We start from the raw sequence: 13343 nt of genomic DNA, 5'->3' as shown, positions 1-13343 counted from the left end.
GAAGAACTGCGTCCCAATAATAAGCCTACTGTTCCTTTGGGAAGAGGTCCTTTTACCCCTGTGGGAATGATTTGAACTCCCATCTCTGGAGTTAGTACTGTTCTGGTGGAGACACAGATGTCCAATCCTGCACTTCCTCTGGTTTGTCTAGTGAGGGATTTAATGGACAATGTGTCCTGGCCACTACCCTGATGGGGTTGCTGGGTTCCTCCAGTGCTCCATATATTTGTGGTCTTGGGCCCCGGAGTACTGGGCCCCCCTGTCCATTTTTTGGCAATGAAGCCCGATGCCTTTCTCCACTATATCGTGGATAGACACCTGGTCCTTGTTCGTTTTTTGATAATGGAGTACCCTCTATGGTGGTTTGAGAATGGCATTCATTAGCCCAATGTCTCCCTCTACGGCATCGTGGGCAAATACCCGGTATTCTACTCCTTTGATACCTAGTTTTGTTAAACCCTCCTCCTATGGGGCAATTCCTTTTAAAATGTCCTGTTTGTTCACAACTGTAGCATATTACAGTTGATACTTCTTCCGGATTTTTGATGGGCTCCCTTCATACTGAAGAAAAAACTAAAGATATCATAGCCCATTGCTTACAAAATTTTGCCACTGTGGGTGTTCCAAAACAGTTAAAAACAGATAATTCCCCTGGTTATACTTCTACCTCTTTTAAACAATTTTGCTCATCATTTGGCATTATTCATATAACAGGAATCCCATACAATCCACAGGGATAAGGCATAGTTGAAAGAGCTCATCAAACTATTAAAATGTACTTATTAAAGCAAAAAGAGGGAATTGGGAAGGGGTATATATTCCCCAAAGATAAACTTAAAATAACACTCTTTACTCTAAACTTTTTAAATTTGGATTCATCAGGGCTTAGTGCTGCAGAAAGGCATATGTGTCCAAAAAATGTACATAAGCCCAAGGTACTTTGGAAAGATATTCTAACAGGACAATGGAAAGGTCCTGACCCAGTAATTATCTGAAAGGGTGGGGAAACAACCCAAATGAGCATCACCGCAGAGGAGCCAATCAGCTGGCAGCTGGAAGTTTGCTGGCAGCTGGAAGTTTGCTGGGGCCCCTTCAGCTGTGGCTCTCAACACAGGATCTCACTAAGTCACTGAAGATTTCACTAAGTTACTAAGGGACTCACTATGTTGCTGAGGCTGACCTTGAACTTGTGATCCTCCTGGCTCAGCCTCCTGAGTTGCTGGGATTACATGCATGTGTCATTGCAGCCAGCCCTCCATGCAGTTTCTAAACTCAGTGCATACAAAGTCAAAGTCCTCCTTTCCCCCCAGTCCCATACCTTCTACTGGGTTAGTGATCTTTGTGCCATGTTTCATCACTTCACCTTCTATCTGATTAGTCTGGACACCCCTAACTATAGTTCTCTCTATGGCACCCGATGCCCTGCATGAAAGCATTAGAATATGCAAATCCACTTCCCCCCTTTGCTGTGACTCTTGGCCATGACCCCTATCCCCCATTCTCAGTGTTCCTGCTTCCACCAATAGCAACTGTGTATAAAAGAATCATTGAAGGGCCCATTCAAATCCTCTAGCCATATAATTCTACATCTCAGTTCCACTGCAACTTCAATGAAGCACAAGGAGACCTGCTGTACAACCATTTCTCCCATTCCACATTTCTACATGCTCCTATTACTGCCCATTGAGCCTGCCCTGAACATTGTCTCTCCTGGATCCCATATGGTCTTAGAAGATTCATACCCATCCTATAAACTGAGAAAGGTCCACTATGGAAGAGTACTTTCATCCCACACATGGGTAGAGTGCAGGGTGAAGAACCCTAAAGTGGCTCAGAACTCACTAAAACAGGGTACAAGAACCAAGTCATAGTCCCAGGGATGGGGTTCAGGGAAGAAAAGCAGGGGGGAGTACTGGCTCATGTCTTGGGTTTGTTGGCTCTGAACTGAAGACTTCTTCTGGCATGAGATAACTCTGGATTTCTCATATAGATTAGAAGGAGAAGACTCTAAAGTTGTGTGAATGAATGGAACATTGGAAAAATTGATCTATACATGCAGGGTGCTATAGTTTGGATGTTAAATGTCCTTCAAATGCCCATATGTTAAAGGCTTGGTTCCCAGAGTGGTGCTACTGTTAAATGGTGGAACCTCTATTAGATGGGGACTTACGGGAAGCCCTTAGATCACTGAGCATCATTCTTTGAAGGGGATTGTGGGACCCTGGTTCCTTCCTTTTTCTCTTTTGTTTCCTGGTCATGAGGTGAGCAGTTTGCTCCATCACATGCTCCCTGTTGTTACCATCCAGAACCAACCACAGGCTCAAAGCAATAAGTCAACCTAATCTTGCACTGGAACCTAAAGCAGAGCTAAATTTCTCTAATAACTTAATTTTCTCAGGCATTTGATTATAGTGATAGAAAGCTAATATACAAGATAATTAAATTCAAATCTTATCTCACACCATAAAAAGAAATCAACTCAAAATGGATTAAAAACATAAGAACTGACAAAATAAAAATACTAGAAGAAAATATAGGAGGAAATCTCCATGATATGAACCCACGGGATGATTTTCTGAATATGACCCCAAAAACTTAAACAAAAAGAAAAAATAGACAAATAGAACTGTATCAAACTGAAAAGCTTCATAGCAAAGGAAACATAGGTTATTGTTGCATAGGTTATTGTTTCAATCAAAAGAATGAAACAATAACCTATGCAATGAAAGTAAATATTTGCAAACCAAATAATGTATCTGATAAAGCCTTAATATTCAAAATTTATAAGATTCTCAAACAGGGCTGGGATTGTGGCTCAGCAGTAGAGCGCTTGCCTAGCATGGGCAGGACTCAGGTTCGATTCTCAGCACCACATAAAAATAAAGGCATTGTGTTGTGTCCATCTACAAAAAAAAAAAAAAAAGATATTCATTCATTCTCTCTCTCTCTCTCTCTCTCTCTCTCTCTCTCTATCTCTATCTCTCTCTCTCTCCCTCTCTCTCTTAAAAAAAAAGATATTCAACCCAAAAGCAAGGAAATAAATAACCCAACTTAAAAACAGACAAAGGATATCTGAACAGACACTTCTTAAAAGAAGAGATATGAATGACCAAGAGACACATGGAAATGTGCTTAACATCTCTTATCATCAGGGGAATGAAAATTAAAATCACAATGATATATCACCTCACACTTGTTAGAACAGCTATTATCAAAAAGATGAAAGGTAACAAGTGCCAGCAAGGGATATTGAAAAAAGGGAAACTTTGTACACTGTTGGTAAATTATGGAAATTTATGAAAAACAAGATGGTGGATCTTCAAGAGGTTAAAAGTAGAACTACCATATGAACCAGCAGTTCCATTTTGGGTATATGCTCAAATTAAAATCAGTATCTCAAAGAGATATCTGCATTTCCATGTTCACTGTAGCATTATTCACAATAGCCAACATGTGGTAATAACCTGTCCATCAACAAATGAATTGAGGAAGGACAGCAGAATAAAATAGACATTATTATTGCTGTATGTATATACGTGACTGCATGACCAATGTGATTCTGCAACCTGTAACTCAGAAAAATGAGAAAATTATACCCCATCTGATTCAAATGTATGATATGTCAAGATCATTGTACTATCATGTGTAACTAATTAAAACAAATTGAAAAAAACAAATGAATAGATAAGAAAGTGTGGTATGTGTATACACAATAGAACACTCTACAACCTCAAAAAAGAAAATGAAATTCTATCATTTGTGACCTCATTGATAAGCCCAGAGGATAATATGTAAAGTGAAATAAACCAGTCAAAGAAAGACAAATATTGCATAATGTCATTTATATGTGGAATCTAGAAAGTTGGATAGTTGTTAGTTAAAGGATATAAAATTTCAGTTAGACAGGAGCAATAAGTTTGAGAGATCTGTTGTATGACAAGGTGGTTATAGGTTAATAAGAACATGTTGTATTCTTAAAAATTGCTAAAAGAGATTTTTAGATATTTTCACCACAAAAAAAATTAATAAGTATGTGAGGTAATACATATGTTAATTTGCTTGATTTACCTCTTCCACAATGTATACTTATATCAAAACATTATGCCATATGCCATAAATATATACAAGTTTATTTGTCAATATAAAATTATTTTTATAAAACAGAAGCACAAGTGGGGAACGTGGATCTCTGCACCCATTTGGCAATAATAAAGCAGCAACATTCACCCCTTTCCTCATTCCTAAAATGGCAACATAAAATCTTCAATCTCATCGTGTAGTACCCAGTGAAAAATCATTCATTATACCAAGAACCAGGAAAATCTGATACTGAATAATAAGTCAATAGATTTTGACATTGAGGTAACAAAGATATTAGAATTATCTGACATGCATTATAAAGATACTTTAACAGGCAACTGCAAGCATAAATGAGGCAATGAAAAACAGAAAGTCCAGCAAAAAAATGAAAAATAAAACATCTGATTTGTGGTTACAGCAAAATAGAGGAGACAGAAAAGAACCAGTGAACCTGTTCACAGAATAAAAGAATAACAGAAATTCATAACCAATATGAATGATTGAAATTAGACTGAAAAAAATTCAGCAAAGCTTCAAAGATTTTGGTGACTGTAACAAAATATCTAATGTTCTTATCATTGGAACTCTAGAAGTAGAAGAGAAAGGGTAGTGCTAAAAAGTTCAAAAAAGTATGGTTGAAATTTCCCAAAATTTAGAAAAAGACATAGTCTACAGATTTAAGAAACTGAGCAAACCCCATCAATGTAAATCTAAAAAAACTTTAAACCAAGACACATTATAATCAAAATTCTGAAAGTTTCAAAAACAATGAAAAAATTATAAAAAGCAGAAAGAAAAGTGACATCCTGTCTATAAGGGTAAAAACAACTTGAATGACAGAATATTTCTCATCAGCCATCATAGAGGCCAAAAAGAACTAGAACAGCATTTGCATCTGCTGAAAGAAAAGAACTGTTAACCCAGAATCCTATATCTACCCAAAATATCTTTAAATAATGACATGAGGCAATGAAAATTGGAAATCAAAAAATTGTCAGATAAAGAAAAACTGAAGTTTTTTTAAATCAAAAGACCTAAAATAAGTTCTTGAAAAAGAAATAAAATGATATAAGGAATATTGGAACATCAGGAAAGAAGAAATAAAAACAGAAAGAATAAGTTACGCTTTAATACAATAGATTTTCCTTCTCCTCTTGGCATTTATAAAACATGTGATACAGCTGACGCAAAAAAAAAATATATAACATTGTCTCATATTGTCCTATATGAATGTAGAGGAAATACTTAAGACAATTATAAATAGGAGAGAGTAAACAGACTTGAAATGAGATAAGGTTCAATAAACATCACTCAAATTTATAAAACATGGGCTCCATTGGACTTTGATCAGTTATATACACATAATGTATGTCTAGAGTAATCATTAAAATCTATGCATGGAAATGTATTTGCAGGAAAATGGATAGAATTAGGACCATTATGTTAAGTGAAATAAGTCAAACTCAGAAGGTTCAGGGTCGTATGTTTGCTCTCATATGCAGAAGCTAGAGAGGAAAAGGAAAAGAAAGATGGGAGCAGATTTCATGAAAATCAAAGAGAGATCAGTAGAGGAAAAGGACCAAGAGGTGGAAGATGGGGAGAGAGAAAGAAAGTGCTGGGGAGTAATATTGGCCAGATTATATTGTTATGCTGTGTATTGTGTGCATGTATGAATATGTAACAATAAATCCCATCAGTATCTACAACTATAATGCACCAATTAAAAATGTGAAGTGACTTTTGAATCATATAAAAAAATGCACTCAAAATGCTATTGACAAATCAAAATGGAATTCTAAAAAACGGATTTATGTAACTCAAAAGAAGGCAAGGAGAAGAACAGGGAAATGAAAAGGAAGGAAAAAACAGAAATATAAGAGTTCAGATTTAAAAATTGAAATGTCAATAATTCCAATAAATATAAATGGTTAAATACATCAATTAAAAATTTGGCACTGTGTATTTTTAAAATAATACAAACTATGTGCTGTCCACAAAAAAACTCACCTCAAATATAACAAGTTGGTAAGAACTAAAAGGATGGACAAGAATATAATATGCCAACAGTAATCCAAACAAAATAGTAGTGGTTATATTAACATCAAGTAAATAATAGTTTAGAGCAAGAAAATTATTGGGGACAAGAAGAGATCTTACACAATAATTAAAAGGCCAATTAGCTAAGAAAGTATTATAATCATAATGTATATATACCAAATAACAAGGCTGAAAATGCATAAGGCAAAATTAATAGAGCTGAGAGGATAAATAAACAAATCCATAATTATTGTTAGAATTTCAACTCTCCTCTTTCAACAATGGATAGAGCACCTAAACAGAAAATTAGCAAGTAATGGAATAATTCAGCAACACCATCAACCAATATAATCCAATTGACATTCACAGAACGCTCTACCCAATAGTAGAATATATATTATTTTCAAGCACACATTTACCAAGATAGACTGTATATTGGGCCACATAACAAACCACAATCAATTTAAAAGAATTGAAATCATACAGATCATGTACTCTGACTTCAATGAAATTAAATTAGAAATCAATAACAGAAAATTAACAACAAAAACCCTAACATTTAAAAACTATTAATTTAAAAACATTAAAAAACAATCTAATTCTTCATAACTATAACAAGATGAAGTCTCAAGGGAAAATTTAAAACTACATGGACCTAAAATTGACAAATTATGCTATGTGCACATACAAATATATCACAACAAATCCCACTATTTCGCATTATTATAATGTACCAATAAAAAATTATATTGAGTTGAATGAAAATAAAAATACAACATACTAAAATTTGTTGGATGCAGCCTAATCAGCACTGAGAGGAAATTTTATAGAAATCTGAAGAGAGGAAGCCTCAAATCATTAATCCAAGCTCCTGTATTAAGAAAATAGAGGGCTGGGGTTATGGTTCAGTGGTAGAGTGCTCGACTAGCACTTCTAAGGCCCTACGTTCAATTCTTAGCATCACATAAAAATTTTTTTAAAAAAAAGTTATTGTGTCCAAGTAAAAAATATTTTTAAAATAGAAAATACCCCTCAAAAAATAAAACAGAAAACATAAAAAACAAGAACAAAATAAATCCAAAGCAAGAATAAGGAAATAAATAATTTTAAAAGATCAAACAATAACAAAAATTGAAAACAGAAAAAATATGAACAAAACAAAAACTTGTCTTTTTCAAGATTAACAGAATTCTCTACTGAGAATAACAAAGAAAATGACAACACACAAATTTGATATCAAGAATATAATAGAGGGGTGCTGGGGCTGTAATTCAGTGGCAGAGCACTTGCTTAGCATGCGTGAGGCATTGGTTCTATCCTCAGCATCACATAAAAATAAACAAATAAAATAAAGGCATTCTGTCCATCTACAACTAAAAAAATATTTTTAAAAGAATATAATAGAGAGCTGGGGCTGGGGCTCAGGGCTAGAGTGCTTGCCTGGCACATATGAGGCACTGGGTTTGATCCTCAGCACCACATAAAAATAAAATAAAAGTATTGTGTCCACCTACAACTAAAAACATACATTAAAAAAAGAATATAATAGAGAATATCACCACAGACCTTGTAGACATCAATCAAAAGGATAAAAAGGTATACTATGAACAACTCTACATACATAAATTTGATAACTCAGATGAAATGGATCAATTCAATAAAATTCACAAATTACTATCATTACCTCAATATGAAATATTGTCATTTGCAGGAAAATGAATGGAACTTGAGAAAAAAAGCAAAATAAGCCAAACTTAGAAAGTCAAAGGTCACATGATTTCTGTCCTATGTGGAAGCTAGAGAGGGACAAGGAAAAGGAAGATGGAAGGAATCTAATGAAAACTGAAGAGACACCAGTAAAGTAGAGGAAAGGATCCAGGGAGAGGAAGGAGAGAGGGAAAGGGGAAATACCAGACAATGATATTAGCCAAATTATATTGTTATATTGAAGGTATGTATGTATGACTATGTAACAATGAATCCTGCCATTGTGTACAACTATAATGCACCAATAAAAATATAGCACACACCTATAATCCCAGCAGCTCAGGAAGCTGAGGCAGGAGGATCACAAGTTCAAGGCCAGCCTCAGCAACTTAGTGAGGCCCTAAGCTATTTAGTTAGACCCTGTCTCAAAACTTAAAAAAAAAAAAAGGCTGGGGATGTAGCTCCATGGTAAAGTGCCCCTGGGCTAAATCCCTAATACAAAATAATTTCATAAAATTTAAATAATAAGAAGAATTTTAAAATTAAAAAAAAAAAAACACTTCCAGGTCCAAATCATGTCACTGTGTTTAAACGACTGACACCAGTTCTATGTGTTCTTATAGGTGTGTGCTATATTTTTATTGGTGCATTATAGTTGTACATGCGTCTCTTCCAGAAAATAGGATAAAACAGTTCCCAATTCATTTCAGGAAGCCAGTATGACCCTAATACCAAAATCAAAAAATGAAAATGTGGAAAAAAGAAAGAAGAGTGCAGACCAATGAACTTGAACACAAAATTCTCAACAAATTAATAGCAAAATAAATTCAGCAATATGTTGACATAATTATGTGCCATGATCAAGTGCAATTATAAGAATGCAGAACTTGCTCAGTATTTGAAAATCAATCAGTGTAACACACTATATCAATAAGCTAAAGAAGAAAGTGATGATCCCATCAATTAATAAAGAAAAAGCAGTTGATAAAATCTAACACCCATTTTATTTTAAGACTTAGACAGAGGTTTATTTAGGAAGGTAGATTCAAGGGAGAATGTGGGCTGTCTCGAAAGTGACAAGCAGGCCTGACTTGGACTGAGGGTTCAATATTTATAAAAGGGCTATATCAGGGGCTGGACTGAAGGTAGATTCCAGGTGGAGCTGCACAATTTCACCCCAGTTTGACTGTGCTTGTATATTTCCCTCCTTTTACAAGGTCACAGGCCAAAAGTGTGGGCCAAGATTTGCAACTATGTTTTCTGCATCTCAGTGGCTTGATTCTATATTTCAATGGCTTGATTGATAAAATTTCTGAGCATTAGTTTCTGAGGTTTAGAAGGGAAACTTCTTGTTATGGTTTGGATGTGATGTGTCCCACAAAAGCTCATGTGTGAGACAATTCAAGAAAGTTTAAAAGAAATTATTGGGTTATGAGAGCCTTAACCCAATCAGTGAATTAATCCTCTGACAAAGATTAACTGAGTGGTAACTAAAGGCCTGTAAGGTATAGCTGGAGGAGGTGGGACATTGAGGGCATGCCTTTGGGGTATATATTTTGTAACTGGCAAGTAGAGTCTCTCTGCTTCCTAAGCATCATGCAAGCCACTTCCTTCTGCCACACTCTTCTACCATAATGTTCAGCTTTACCTCGAGCCCTAAGGAATGGAGCTGGCCATCTATGGACTGAGACCTCTGAAACCATTAACCCCTAAACAAATTTTTCCTCCCCTAAAATTGTTCTTGTCAGGTCTTTTAGTCACAGCAGTGAAAAAGCTGACTAAAACACTTCTTCAACCTGATAAAGAACATCTACTAAAAATCAACAGTTCACATCAGGAACAAGGCAAGTATGTCTACTCTCACCACTCCTGTTCAACATAGTACTGAAAGTCCTAGCTATCCTAAGACAAGAGAAAGAAATGAAAGGCTTATGGATCAGAAAAGGAGGCAGGCTATTACTATTATTAACTATTATTTGCTGGTGATGCAATGACATAAAACTTACCCATAAATATTCATGTCAATTTTGTTTATAAAACAATCAAAAAGTAAAGACAATTAAAATGTCTTTAAAAAAAGTAAATAGTTAAATCCACTGGGGTTCAACCATACTATGAAATACTACTCAGCAATAAAAAGGAACAAACCATTTATACATACATATTTATACATACTAGGATGGATCTCAAGGGCACTCTGCTGAGTTAAAAAAAAAAAAAATCCTATCTCAAAAGGCCAACCACCGGAGGGTATTAGTTTCTGAGGTTTAGAAGGGAAATTTATGGTATTCTCCAATGACAAGATTATAAAGAATGGATTAGTGACTGTCAGGGGTTAGAGAAGGTGGAGGAAGAAGAGTGAGTGTGACAATAAGAGGCTATGTGTTGGATGTGCTTGTGGAGTAATTATGAATCTTATGACAGCTACACAAATATTCATGTGCTAAAATGGTACAGAACTATTACATACATTGCACCAGAATCAATTTCCTGACTTTGATCGCTCTACATGGCTACATAAGGGTACACAGTACTATTTTTGTGACTTCTTATGAATATAGAATTATCTCCAAAAGTTTTTAAAATTAAATGTAGACATTTGTGATGAACATTTTCTAAGCCCTCCTTACCTAATCAGACTCAACGGAAAGGAATATTTTCTTGAGGACATGTAATTATGAACACAGAAGTCTGAACCTAATGGTAACATATAAATGCTCGGTTGTCTGCTCCTACTCTGTGGTCAGGGTCAACCAACTGTGATAGGCTCTATCCACAGCAGCAAAAGGCTAATAGCCCTGGCCAAGTTTCTAGCAGCATGCACACTGGGAGGGGTGACACCCACGCCCATACTTCTTAGGGAAGCACTTCTTGGAGGCAGGATGATGTAGGAGTTAGAAGTGTGGCTCTTGAGCCATATAGCCTGGTCACAACATCTGTGTGCCTTTAACTGCTGTATGTCCTTATGTTTCTCATAGATTCATTGTAAGGAATGCTTTGGAGGACCTGGAAGACTGGTGGCAAGAATTTCTTGGAAAGTACTCCAAATTCCACAAAACTCAAAGACATGGATCTATCAGATTTTAGCATCTACCGTAGAACCATCACTGCACTAAGCTGAACATTTTTTTCAAATTTCTTGCTCAACAAACTCACTTGAGTTACATTCTTCAGATGTGGACTGAGATTACATGGAGATGCCCAAGTTCTGCCCCTTTATCCTACCTAGACACCTTAGAACACAGCTTCCCTGCCTCCATCTCTGTCAGGTTTAGAGCTTCACAGAGCAAACCTACCTAATCAAACTGAGGTCACACCTTTACTGTGCATCTCAATTGCAAACACCCATGTTTGAGTAGAGTCTCTCCCCAGTGCCACACACAGTTGTGCTATAGTGGTGGCCATAGAAGGGATGATTTTTAATATTTCACATGAAAATCTTCTTTTAAGAATTGAGAGCCAGAAACAATCACTCTTCCCCACCATGAATGGCCATGCTTCCTTCTCTCAGAACTTGTAGGCTTATTTTTCTATGGACTTCTTTGTGATGAAAACCAGTATCACTCCTATAAACATTAGTCTCCTGCCATCATTATTTTTACTGCTCTTTACAATTATAATTTCTATTTTCATTTTAACATCTTGACTGATTGCACAACTCTTAATCTAAGGCGACTATAATTCCCTAAACTGGAGAAATCTAGCAACTACAGAAGACAAGGAAAATCCTCTTAGCACTAGCATTCTGGAAACAATAATATGTTTATTTGTATCATGTTTTTTTCTATTATTTCTTTTAATGATAAATAAAATATCATTAAAAATTTTTAGATAAGCAGAATCATGACCCCACTGTAACATGATTTATATACTCATTTTGTATATTCTCCTCAGTCATTATCCATTTATATAAATATTTATTTAAATAATCATGAACAAATTTTAAATACCAATGTAAAGATCTACTTGATATCATAAGTGTAAATGTTACATTTAAATTTATCTCATGGCTTTCCAATCATGATTTTTAAATGGCTTGTATTCCAACAAGTTGGAGGTATCAAATTTACAATACTTTTTTTGTGTGTGTCAGCAGAGTAGCTTTAAAACTTAGAGTGCATAATTCCCATTTCTAGTTTACATCCTAAGGGATTCCATTTAATACAATGTATGCCTCTGTTTGAAAAGTTGCCATTCCAAGCCTATGATTTTGCTTCTCTGGTAACTGAAGGAAAAAAATAAGAAAAAACAAATTGCCCCTAAACTACTTTACAATAGAAGCATAATTTATCTGTGCACCGCACCCTCTTCTAAGACTCCCACCAAGGAATATGTCATAGCCAGGGGATGATGCAGTAGTTAGCATCCAAATGTGGGTTGAGAGCATATCCCTGTGGCAGCCTGTCAGCCACACACTACCTGTAGATAAATCCCTGCTGCCTCAAGCCTGAGCCAGGGAGTACAGTCTCTTTCTTCTAAGGTCTTTCTTCATTCCCCTTAAAAACCTTTCATGTTTCCTCTTTTAAGGGTTACCTTCTGACACTTTAAGAGTCCTTTCTATTTTCATCAGCACTTTTTTTCATTTATTTGATCACCTTTCACATCTTTTCTTATTTCCTTCATATTTTTCTTTCCTCCCCACTTTGTTCTCAACCGCTCTATTTTGAAAGTCCACTGCACTTCTATTCTTCACACCATTTTTAATTATTTGACATTTCTTTCACCTTCAAGACTCTAAAATACACTCATTCTCATTATATTTCTTCTAATTATTCCAAGTTTTTCTGCTTTTTCTTTTCCTGGAGGCACTGAAGTGTAGCAGCTCGTAGTACTGATGCCAGTTGCTAGGGTTCAAACCCAGCTCTGGGCTACATACCAGATATAGGAGCCTGGATATGTTACCTAACCTTTCCACACCTCAGCTCCTATTAGTATGTTCTAAAATTTGTACCTACAGTTTTATCTAATCAGTTTTGGTAAGATATACAGGCACAGAAATGAAGGAAGAAGTCTGTATTCTTCTAGGACTAGGAAGCAAGACACAGCATGCAAAGTCATAGAGGAAAGCACCAAGGACAGTCAGGAGACAAAAGGAGAAAGCCTGGGCCAGAGTATTTCTTATGTTTTCTGCAAGAAAAGCAAAGCAGGACAGGGTAAACAGCTCAGCTTAATTGGCAAGTGTGAACAATTCTGGTGGGCTTTGAGGCATAGAGACTGTCCCTAGTTGTCTGGTCACTGACCCTGGGTTGATTTAGGGCAGGTAAAATACTGGCTTGGTGTGTGAAAGTCTGATACAAGAGATGGTTGGGGTGAGGGTCCTGGCTTGATTAATTGGTATAAAAGTATGCTCCTTTGCTATCTCTAAGGTTTGGCTAGCCCTGGGAGGGACATGTAAGATGCCTAGGCTGGAGTATCTGAGAGATTAGATAGATACATAGATACATAGATAGATACATAGATACATAGATACATAGATAGAGGTAGGTAGGTAGATAGATATAGATATATAAAATCACAAT

Source organism: Marmota flaviventris, chromosome 8 (assembly GCF_047511675.1).
Source record: "Marmota flaviventris isolate mMarFla1 chromosome 8, mMarFla1.hap1, whole genome shotgun sequence".
Lineage (NCBI taxonomy): Eukaryota > Metazoa > Chordata > Mammalia > Rodentia > Sciuridae > Marmota > Marmota flaviventris.
Note: the sequence above shows the minus strand (reverse complement) of the source record.